Consider the following 10,000-nt stretch of genomic DNA (forward strand, 5'->3'; position numbering starts at 1 on the left):
GGCCCAAATATTTTACCTGTTTTAGATTCAAATTGGCCAGATCCAGTCTTTGACACCTACTCTAAAATGCCATTCTAAAACTAGACAATCACACCATTGAAATCTCAAAGCTATGAAATAATATCACTTCAAAACAATATGAATGAAAAGGTAATTACATTTGACAGAGTAACCTGAATGCTAAATAGTTAAAGTCATGTTTTTAGCAGTTTCTTTTTGTTGGTCTCTTTTGCCAAACCGCTAAGTTAGGGATGTTAACAAATCAAAGCTAGTTATATGCATGCATGCACACGTGATGAGTTTCTTTCAGTTTCTGCCCACCAAATTCACTCACAAGGTTTTGGTTGACCCAAGAGAGTTGCCCAAGGTGCCATGCTGTGGGACTGAACCCAGAACCATGTGGTGTGTGTGTGTGTGTGTGTGTGTATGTTTGTGTGTGTGTATGTTGTTACTGTTCTTCCCTAAATCAACTTCACTTGATTAGACTGACCGTTATGATCAAAGACATTCAAATGATGAATATCTAAATCTTTTCAGGAGATTTCAAGATTACATTATCCAATATGTCCTTCCCTGTTTTCAAGACTGCAAACAAGGTGGGTTTTTCCAGGCTGATTTGGCTGCTATTTTCTAGCAGGTCAGGCTCCCTTGATAGCTTACTGTATACAGTAACAAATGTTTCATTTCTAGGAAACTACTTGCCATAATACAGGGAGTTAAAAGCGGAATTGATAATTAGCAACCGGTTAAGATCTTAATATAATTTTAGATCTGCGACATGCCATATTTCTTCAATGCAAATTTGACAACATTAACACTTGCTGTGATATAATGTCAGTCCATTAATAGATCGTGTGTTTTTTTTTTTTGCAGATGCAGTTTCACAGACACATCAAAGTAACTGAAGTAACAGTTGTTTTTGTACTTGCAATTTTTAAAATATTTTTTGTAAATACGTTTTGATTTTTTTTCTTTTTTCAAAGATTTTTTTTTTTTTCTTTTTTTAAAGGTCTTTCAAAGAGATAACTTTTGTAACTTCAAACCTTTTATCAATTAACATACATTCACTTTGATCTGCCTTTGATGTTGGAATGTTTCTTTTGAAAAATAAACGATGAGATATTCAACCGCCTTCTGACTGCTGCCAATTCCATGTCAGGAAACCACTTATTTATTTATTTATTTTGTCTTCAATGTCTTATATAATGATTTTTATTTTCATTTTTTTTTTACCCATGTTCTAACTGTTTTGACCATGAACAGGCTAGGGGCATATTTTGAATAGGTACGGTTGTATGAGCAAGAATTTCACTTCAAAAGCATAAGGTTTCAGATTCTATTCCATCGGTTGGCACCCCTAGACAAGTGTCTTCTACTATAAGACACTTGTTTCTACAGCTGGATCATCATCATCATCGTCGTCATCCTCATCATCGTTTAACATCTGCTTTCCATGCTGGCATGTGTTGGATGGTTTGACTTGGAGCTGGTCAGCTGGGAGCTGCCCAAACTCCAATTGTCTGTTGTGACACGGTTTCCATGCTTGGATGTCCTTCCTGGTACCAACCACTTTACAGAATGTACTGGGCATGACTTTTTCATGGCACCAGCAGTAACGAGGTTGCCATGTAACTTGCAAAATGAGAGAAGAGAAGGAAAAAGCTCCCTTGACCAAGTGATTGAGATTATTTGAGGGGGTGGTGGATGTGGTCTTATGTGTGTGTATTTCTCTCTATTTATTTCCACATTGACATCGCTTAGGCAGTGGTAAAGTTTGTTTATGTCCTGCACAAACAACATGTCCAAACGTTCTGTGGCTTGACATGCAGATTTCAGTGGAATAAAGCACTTCACTTGAAAACAAGTAAGAATTAGTGTCAAGAATGCTCACTGAAAATGTTTCATCAAACCCATGTCAGCATGAAAAGAGAGAAGTGGTGCCATTCTGTTGGTATCCACTTCTTATCAGTCCACTACCAGATGAAAGCCTCAGCATGCTGTTGCCAATGTGTCTATGTCACCTGTATCTATGCCACCTGTCCACACTTGCTGATTGCAAGATATTGGTCAGAATGCTCTTATAATCAGAGGGCTAAGGATTAACCCTGGCTAATCAGCGCCAATGAATAAAGACATACTGCCATGTATTTAACCCCTTTATTACAACCTTTGTTATTTCAATTAATTTTGAAAATGATGAAACATTTAGTAAAATTATTTTATTATTATTTACCTGGTGTTTAGAAGTGAAATTTACATAAAATTTTGATGGAATATCTTTAATTTAAATTACATTAAAACTGGAAGAACATATCATAGAACTTGGGGCAATCTTAGATAGATTGGTATCAAAACATTTAATTCACTTGTTCACAGAATATAAGAACTATGATTGCCCTGAAACAACAACAACAACAACAGCAACAGCAGCAGCAGCAGCAGCAGCAGCAGCAGCAGCAGCAGCAGCAACAACAACAACAACAACAACAACAACAACAACAACAACAACAACAACAACAACAACAACAACAACTACTACTACTACTACTACTACTACTACTACTACTACTACTACTACTACTATCACCGCCACTGCTGCTGCTATTGTATATTCCTGGATCAGCTCTGATAAATCTTTTGCCTTAACCCTTTTGTTACCATATTTCTGTTGAGATGCTCTGTGTTTCTTTCAATTAATTTTAAATATAACGAAGAATTTAGTAAAATAACTCAGTTATCATTAAGTTAGTTTTAGGAACATAAATTGTGACCAAGGTTTGGTGGAAGATTTTAATTCAAAACTTATGGAAACAAGACATTTATACTATAGAGCCAGAGGCAGTTTCAGGCAGATTGGTAATGAAAGGATTAAGAATTGTTTCTCTATTATATATTTTAACCCTTTTGTTACCATATTTCTGTTGAGATGTTCTGTGTTTCTTTCAATTAATTTTAAATATAACAAGGAATTTAGTAAAATAACTTAGTTATCATTAAGCTAATGTTAGGAACATTAATTGTGACTAAGGTTTGGTGGAAGATTTTAATTCAGAACTTTTGATAACAAGACATTTGTACTACAAAGCCAGAGGCGGTTTCAGGTGAGATGGCATCAAAAGGATTAAGGTAAAAAACAAAGACAAAAATCTCGTTACTTTCTGAATCACAATGATTATATTTTTGGTTTACTGCATTGTTAAGTATGCAGGTGAGTGAGAAGTCATCCTCAAAACAGGGTACTGGTTATATCACATGTATCTTTGAACTTAGCTCTGAAAGTCCATGAAAAATTCATCACTTCTGTATCGGTATTGTTAAGGTGGAGTCAGTGGTCACCAGTGTAATGGTTGTTGTTGTTGCAGTTGTGCAAAATGAATGAAAAACAGTGATCAAAGTTGTAAAGGAATATTTATTTACAGTTACTTAATATAATGCTATGCCTTGACGGGCAGGTGTCATATAATTGAAAGAGCATGCGAGGTTAAGAAAGTTAATTTTGGCCCGTATGTGAGTGCATGTTCATATTGTAGTAGCAAACCGTAGATAGTGATAGAATGTTGTAAAAGAAAAGAAAGTGAGCTAGGGAAAGTTATAGAGTCAAGGGAAGTTGTGTCTCATAGTTGGCTGATTGTAACCTTCTTTCTCCTTCTAGCTGTTTTTAATGGCTGCCTGCTCATGGCCATGATTCTAGCTGTCTTGGTTCACTAACTTTTACTTCGGAATCGTCTGTATATATAACTATCGCAAAACAGTGAGAAAGAGAGACATATTGTTGAGAACAAAGGATTTTGTTGGGGACCTATTATCTCAATTCTAACTTTTCATGGTCTAGAAGAGGTTAGAAGGGTCAACTAGCAAAGACATTATTCTGCTTAGCGAAGGAATCTGGTAAATGTAACTGCTGTCACTCACAGGAAAACTTTTGCCGTGAGAAAAGTGCTGTTGAACTGCTAAGTGAAATTTGGCAATCAAGGATTGAATCCACACCATGTCTGCATGAAGCCATTACACTTCTATCATTCTTAATATTTACAATGAAGAACCATATAAACCACTGTATGGTGCCTACATGGTACAAGGTAGATTTTAATCTCCATAAGATAAGTTTCATGGTCATGGACCCATTACAGTGAGAGTTACAGGATACAGATCTTGTTGCTTTAATATCTACTAAACCATCCAATTTGATATGCTCCTCTTTAGGTATAGAAAACTGAAGAGAATTTAACAATTTACAGGTGTAGCTTTGTAAGATTGCTTCCAGCCACATGGGTCTCGGTTCAAAACTATTGTGTGGCACCTTGGGCAAAGTGTCTTTTATTATAACCGTAAGTTGACCAATGCCTTGTGGGTGGATTTGGAAGATGAAAACTGAAAGAATCACATCATGTATGACCTCGTGTGTACCGTTGGCGATTTTTTCCTCTGTTTTCCCTTCTCTGGATCTTTCCTTCTCCTGTGTTTCCGACGAAGAGCTCCGCCCGAAACGTTAAACCCTCCTTCTTCCCTTCTTTCCTGAGCGTCCAATAATATTATATTTGTTCTACGTCCTCGCGTTGTTGTGTTTTTTGTTTGTGTTTTCTTGTTTGGATTAACTAACTATATATATATATATGTGTGTGTGTGTGTGTGTATAGGGAAAGAAAGGAGACAGAGAGAGAGAGAGAGAGAGAGAGAGAAAGAGAGGGGCAATTATGCAGATAAACAAATTAGAATCATTAAAGATATTAAATATAACAGTTTGGGTTAGGAATACAAAATATGTATACATGCAAAACGAGAGAAAGCAAAAAGTGGAGACTTTTAGCGATGAATTTTTAAGTATAAATATATAGATAATTATATTAATAGATCCATCTTACACAGAGTACAAATGAAAGAGAAAATTAAATGGGTGGAAGAAAGATGTTATAAGTCCAACCGCTGTTTCTGATGACTCCGAGATCCATAATAATGTTGGTTGAGGTAGATCACCACAATACGCAGACGTGTGGATGCAATTAACATTGGATAAGATGAGTCCTCATCATCAGGGAGAGAAGATCTTACATTTCAGATCTTCTCTGCCCTGATACCAGAAGCTCATCTTATCCAATGTTAATTGCATTCATATGGCTGCATATTGTGATGATCTACATCTACCAATATTATGATGGATCTCCAAGACCCCACAAACAGCTGTCCACCCCTTTAATTTTCTCTGTCGTTTGTGAAATTTGTGTTTTTGTGATCATGTGTATGTTGTAGTCTGCAATTTTTTGTCATGGACAGGAACAAAGAGCCAATGTGAAATTATGTGTTAAACTTAGGAAGTCTGCTACAGAGACATTGAGCATGCTGTGGCAAGCTTACAGCGATGAGGCAATGGGTCATATGCTGTGTTTTGAGTAGCACAAGTGCTTCAAAGACAGAAGAACATCCCTGGAAATTGATGAGAGTTCAATGAGCGATACGGTCTTTTATTCAAGAACTGCCACAAGTGTCACCCCCAGAATTGTGGTATTATGCATCCAGAATTTATCCCCCAAGGCCAGATCGTAAATCAAGTGTTCTATTGTAGCATTTTGAAATGTTTGAGTAAGGACATTCAGCAAAAGCAGCCAGATCTGTGAAGCGTGAAGAATTAGATTTTTCACAACAACAATGCACCCTGTTACAAAGCTCTCTCCACTTGTGAGTTTCTCACCAAAGAACAACATGGTATCACTTCTACAGCTGCCCTATTCACCAGATTTAGACCCCGTGGATTCGCATTTCTTCCTCAAAATCAAAATACAGCTCAAAGGTCACTGTTGTTGAGATCAAGAGCAAATCAAAGAAAGTCTTCGACTTGTTTAAGGAAAATGACTTCCAGGCCAGATTCCAAAAGTGGCAGGAACCTTAGGACAGGTGTATTGCTGTGCAAGGTGACTATTTCAAAGATGATGATGCTAAAACTTTGGTAAATAAGTTTTTTTTTTTTTATTAAACATAACTATTCCAGGAACTGTTTGATACCACCTTGTAGAAGCAGTTTGTATAGGGCTCAGAGGACTAGATACAACATGGATAGTGAACCATGAGGCGGAGAGCTGGTAGAAACGTTAGCATGCCGGGTGAAATGCTTAGCAGTATTTCGTCTGCCGCTATGTTCTGAGTTCAAATTCCACCAAGGTCGACTTTGCCTTTCATCCCTTCGGGGTTGATTAAATAAGTACCAGTTACGCACTGGGATCGATATAATCGACTTAATCCGTTTGTCTGTCCTTGTTTGTCCTCTGTGTTTAGCCCCTTGTGGGTAGTAAAGAAACAGGATAGTGAACCATGAGGTGGTGTGAAACTAGCAACCTCCAAGTAGTAGACATTATTGTAATAACATAGAAAAAGCTGGCAGCACATCTATGGGACAGGAACTGGACTGTGTCTGTGAGAACGACTATTTACCATTTTGTTTTATCTTCTGCTTGTTAGATTCACTGAACTTTGGCTGTGCTGAGACACTATCTTGAAAGATTTGAGTTGAAGGAATCAAACCCAGTTGTTACTTACCTTTTTAATCCTGATACTTATTTTATTGATGGCTAATGCTGAATCACTAAGTCACAGGGACATAAACCAACACTGGTGGTCACGGGATGAGTATGGGATCAACAAAACACACACACACACACTATTATGATGGGCTTCTTTTAGTTTCCATCTTTCAGATCCACTCACAAAGCATTGGTTTTCCCAGGTCTATAATAAAAGACATTTGCAGTGGGACTGAACCCAGAATCAGCTGGCTGGGAAGTAGACTTCTTACCACACAACCACACCTGTGCCTGTTTGTTTTACATATTTAATACTGATTTCAAATAGTGGCACAAGGCCAGCAATTTCAGGGGAGGGGCTTATTTGATTATATCAACCCCCCAGTGTTCAACTGGTAATCATTTTAGTGACTCCTGAAAGGATGAAAAGCAATGTTGCTCTTAGCATAATTTGAACTCAGAACATAAAGATGGACAAAATTCCACTAACCATTTTACTTAGAATGGTTAGGATTCTACCAGCTTTCCACCTTATATTGTATTATAGGCAGAGGAGCACTGTTATAACATAACAGCGCTCTGTCTGTCTATAGTTGTGAACTGCACCGATTCCACTTTATATTAGTATATTGGGCACAAAGCCTACAAATACAGGAGAGGGCATAAGTCAGTTACATCGACCCCAGTGCTCAGCTGGTATTTATTTTATTGATACCCAAAAGAATGAAAGGCAAAGTCGACCTCAGTGGGAATAGAATTCAGAACATAAAGACAGATGAAATGCCACAAAGCATTTTGGCCGGTGTCCTAACGATTCTGCTGGTTCACCACTTTCTAAATTTTTTTATTCTTCTAGTCTTGTTTCAGTCATTTGACTGCGGCCATGCTGGAGCACTGCCTTTATACCGAATGAATTGACTCCAGGACATATTCTTTGTAAGCCTAGTACTTATTCTTTCGGTCTCTTTCACCGAACTGCTAAGTTACATGGACATAAACACACCAACACCGGTTGTCAAGTGATGGTGGGTGGGGGCACAAACATAGACACACAAACATATACATAGGCTTCTTTTAGTTTCCATCTACCAAATCCACTCACAAGGCTTTGGTCGGCCCAAGGCTATAGTAGGAGACACTTGCCCAAGGTGCCACACATTGGCACTGAACCAAGAACCATGTGGTTGAAAAGCAAGCTTCTTACCACAAGCCACACTTGCACCTATGTATATTTAATATCAAACAGGATGATCTTTAGTAAACTTATCAAAAATTTGTTTCATGTATTTGTCAGAAACTCGGTGAAAGTAAAAGTCTTCTTGTTCATATGTATGGTTTCCAAAGGAAATACTAGCAAATCTTGTGAGAGATGGAATTTGCAGAAAGCAGTACATTTACCTTGTTTAGGAATGGGTTGATTCACTACAAGGTTTCTGTCTCTTTGAAATGTATATCCCAAGTTAAGAAACCGTTGGAGAAGGTAATAAAATTGTTAAGGTAAATGTCCATGATGGATATAAGAATGTAATAATAAAAAAGAATCTGCTTACTTTTTACGTTTCACTTGTTTCAGTCATTGGACTGTGGCCATGCTGGGGCACCTTCTTGAAGGGTTTTACTTGAACAACTCAATCCCAGTATATCTTTTATCTTTTACTGGTTTCAATCATTAGACTGTGGCCATGCTGGGGCATTGTCTTGTGGGATTTTACTTGAACGAATTGACCTCAGTATTTATTTTTCTTTTAAAGCTTGTACCTATTCTATTAATCTCTTTTGTTGAACTGCTTAGTTATGGGGACATAGATACACAACACATTTGCACACACACGCACACAATGGGTTTCTTTCAGTTTCTATTAACCAAATCCACTCTCATGATGTTGGCTGGCCTGAGGCTGCAGTTGAAGACACCCAAGAGGACATGCAGTAGGACTTAACACAGAACCATGTGGTTTGGAAGCAAACTTCTTACCACACAGCCATGCCTGCAACTATGCAGAAAATTTAAAGAATCTGGGATAGTATGATATGCAAATGCAAAGAAGATGTTTATAGATAACATGAGTGAGTTGTACATATTAAAAGAAAGAGAGAGAGAGAGAGTAAAGGAAAGGTAAAAGAGTCTAATGTTTGTTCTTCATTGTGCACCCCCACTTCAAATTGATAGTTAGTATGAAAAATGAGACTCCACCAGCCAGATGTGATGGGGGTATCCTATCCCAAGTGTTTGTGATGAGCAATGTCTGCTAGCTGTCTACTTTATTACCAAATTTACATGGCAGACTTTCTGAAGGGTAAGCCATTCACATCAAATATCTTAAAGCCGAATTAATGCTCAATGAAGTGGTTTCTGTCAAGTTTGCTGTTGCAGTTTAGATTTCCAGTTGTTTAGTATAGAGTCAGTTGAGGTAGGATATTAGGATATCAAGGATTTTGATAATCCTTACAATGTCTGTGACCGATATTTCAATTTTTAAAAAGGTGGCGAGCTGGCAGACCTGTTAGCATACCAGGCTAAATGCTTGATACAGTTCTATATTTAAGAGATAAGGAATTATTTACATTATTTACATTTGACGGATATTTGTCCTCATCTTTGTTGTTAAAAGATTTCGGCTGATATACCCTCCAGCCTTCTTCAGGTGTCTTGGGGGAAATTTCGAACCTGGGTTCTCATTCCTAAGGTATTTTTTGATGTTATTATTAAACAACAACAACAACAACAACAACAACAACAATAATAATAATAATAATAACAATAATAATAATAATAATAATAACAACGTCAAAAATACCTTAGGAATGAGAACCCAGGTTTGAAATTTCCCCAAGATACCTGAAGAAGGCTGAGGACAAATATCCGTTGAATGTAAATAATGTAAATAATGAAAATGCTTGATGGTGTTTCGTCCATCTTCATGTTCCAAGTTCAAATTCTGCCAAAATTGACTTTGCCTTTCATCCTCTCAGGGTCCATAAAATAAGGACCAGTTGGACAATGGGGTCAATTTAACCAACTTAGCTCCAGCCCAAAGCTGCTGGCCTTGTGCTAAAATTTGAAACCAATATTTTAAGTTTAAATACAAGAGAGTAATATTCGACAGCATCCAAATTCATTCTTAACTCTTAAGCATGTAAACCGGCCATATCCAGTCCAAGTATTCTGTCCTGTTTTATACTAAAACCAGCCACATTTGGCCTCTCACACCTACCCTACAACATCACTCTAAAAATAAACCAATCATGTCATTGAATTCTTGAAGCTATGAAATCATGCAATGTTAATTCAAAAACAATGTGAATAAATAAGGATTGCATTTGACATGAATTACTTAAGTATTACAATGTGGAAGGTGTTTATAAGCCATTTAAAAACACGCAAAAAAAAATGTTAGATTCACTTCAACATTTAGATTTAATTTGTCAAAATATTTTTGTTGCTTTGAGACCGCAACTTCTTCACTGACAATATTCTGAACTGCATC

General features: G+C 37.1%; 1 protein-coding gene across 1 annotated transcript in view; it reads left to right on the forward strand.

Moving 5' to 3' along the window:
• LOC115222602 (short-chain dehydrogenase/reductase 3) overlaps positions 1-1,124 on the forward strand; it is an 88,001-nt gene extending 86,877 nt beyond the window's left edge. Inside the window, exon 7 of the mRNA XM_029792899.2 lies at positions 874-1,124. The gene's annotated coding sequence lies outside the window, so the exon portion shown is untranslated. The remainder of the gene's footprint in view (positions 1-873) is intronic.
• Positions 1,125-10,000: the final 8,876 nt, after the last annotated feature.

The sequence above is a fragment of the Octopus sinensis genome, linkage group LG20 (assembly GCF_006345805.1).
Source record: "Octopus sinensis linkage group LG20, ASM634580v1, whole genome shotgun sequence".
Taxonomy (NCBI): Eukaryota; Metazoa; Mollusca; class Cephalopoda; order Octopoda; family Octopodidae; genus Octopus; species Octopus sinensis.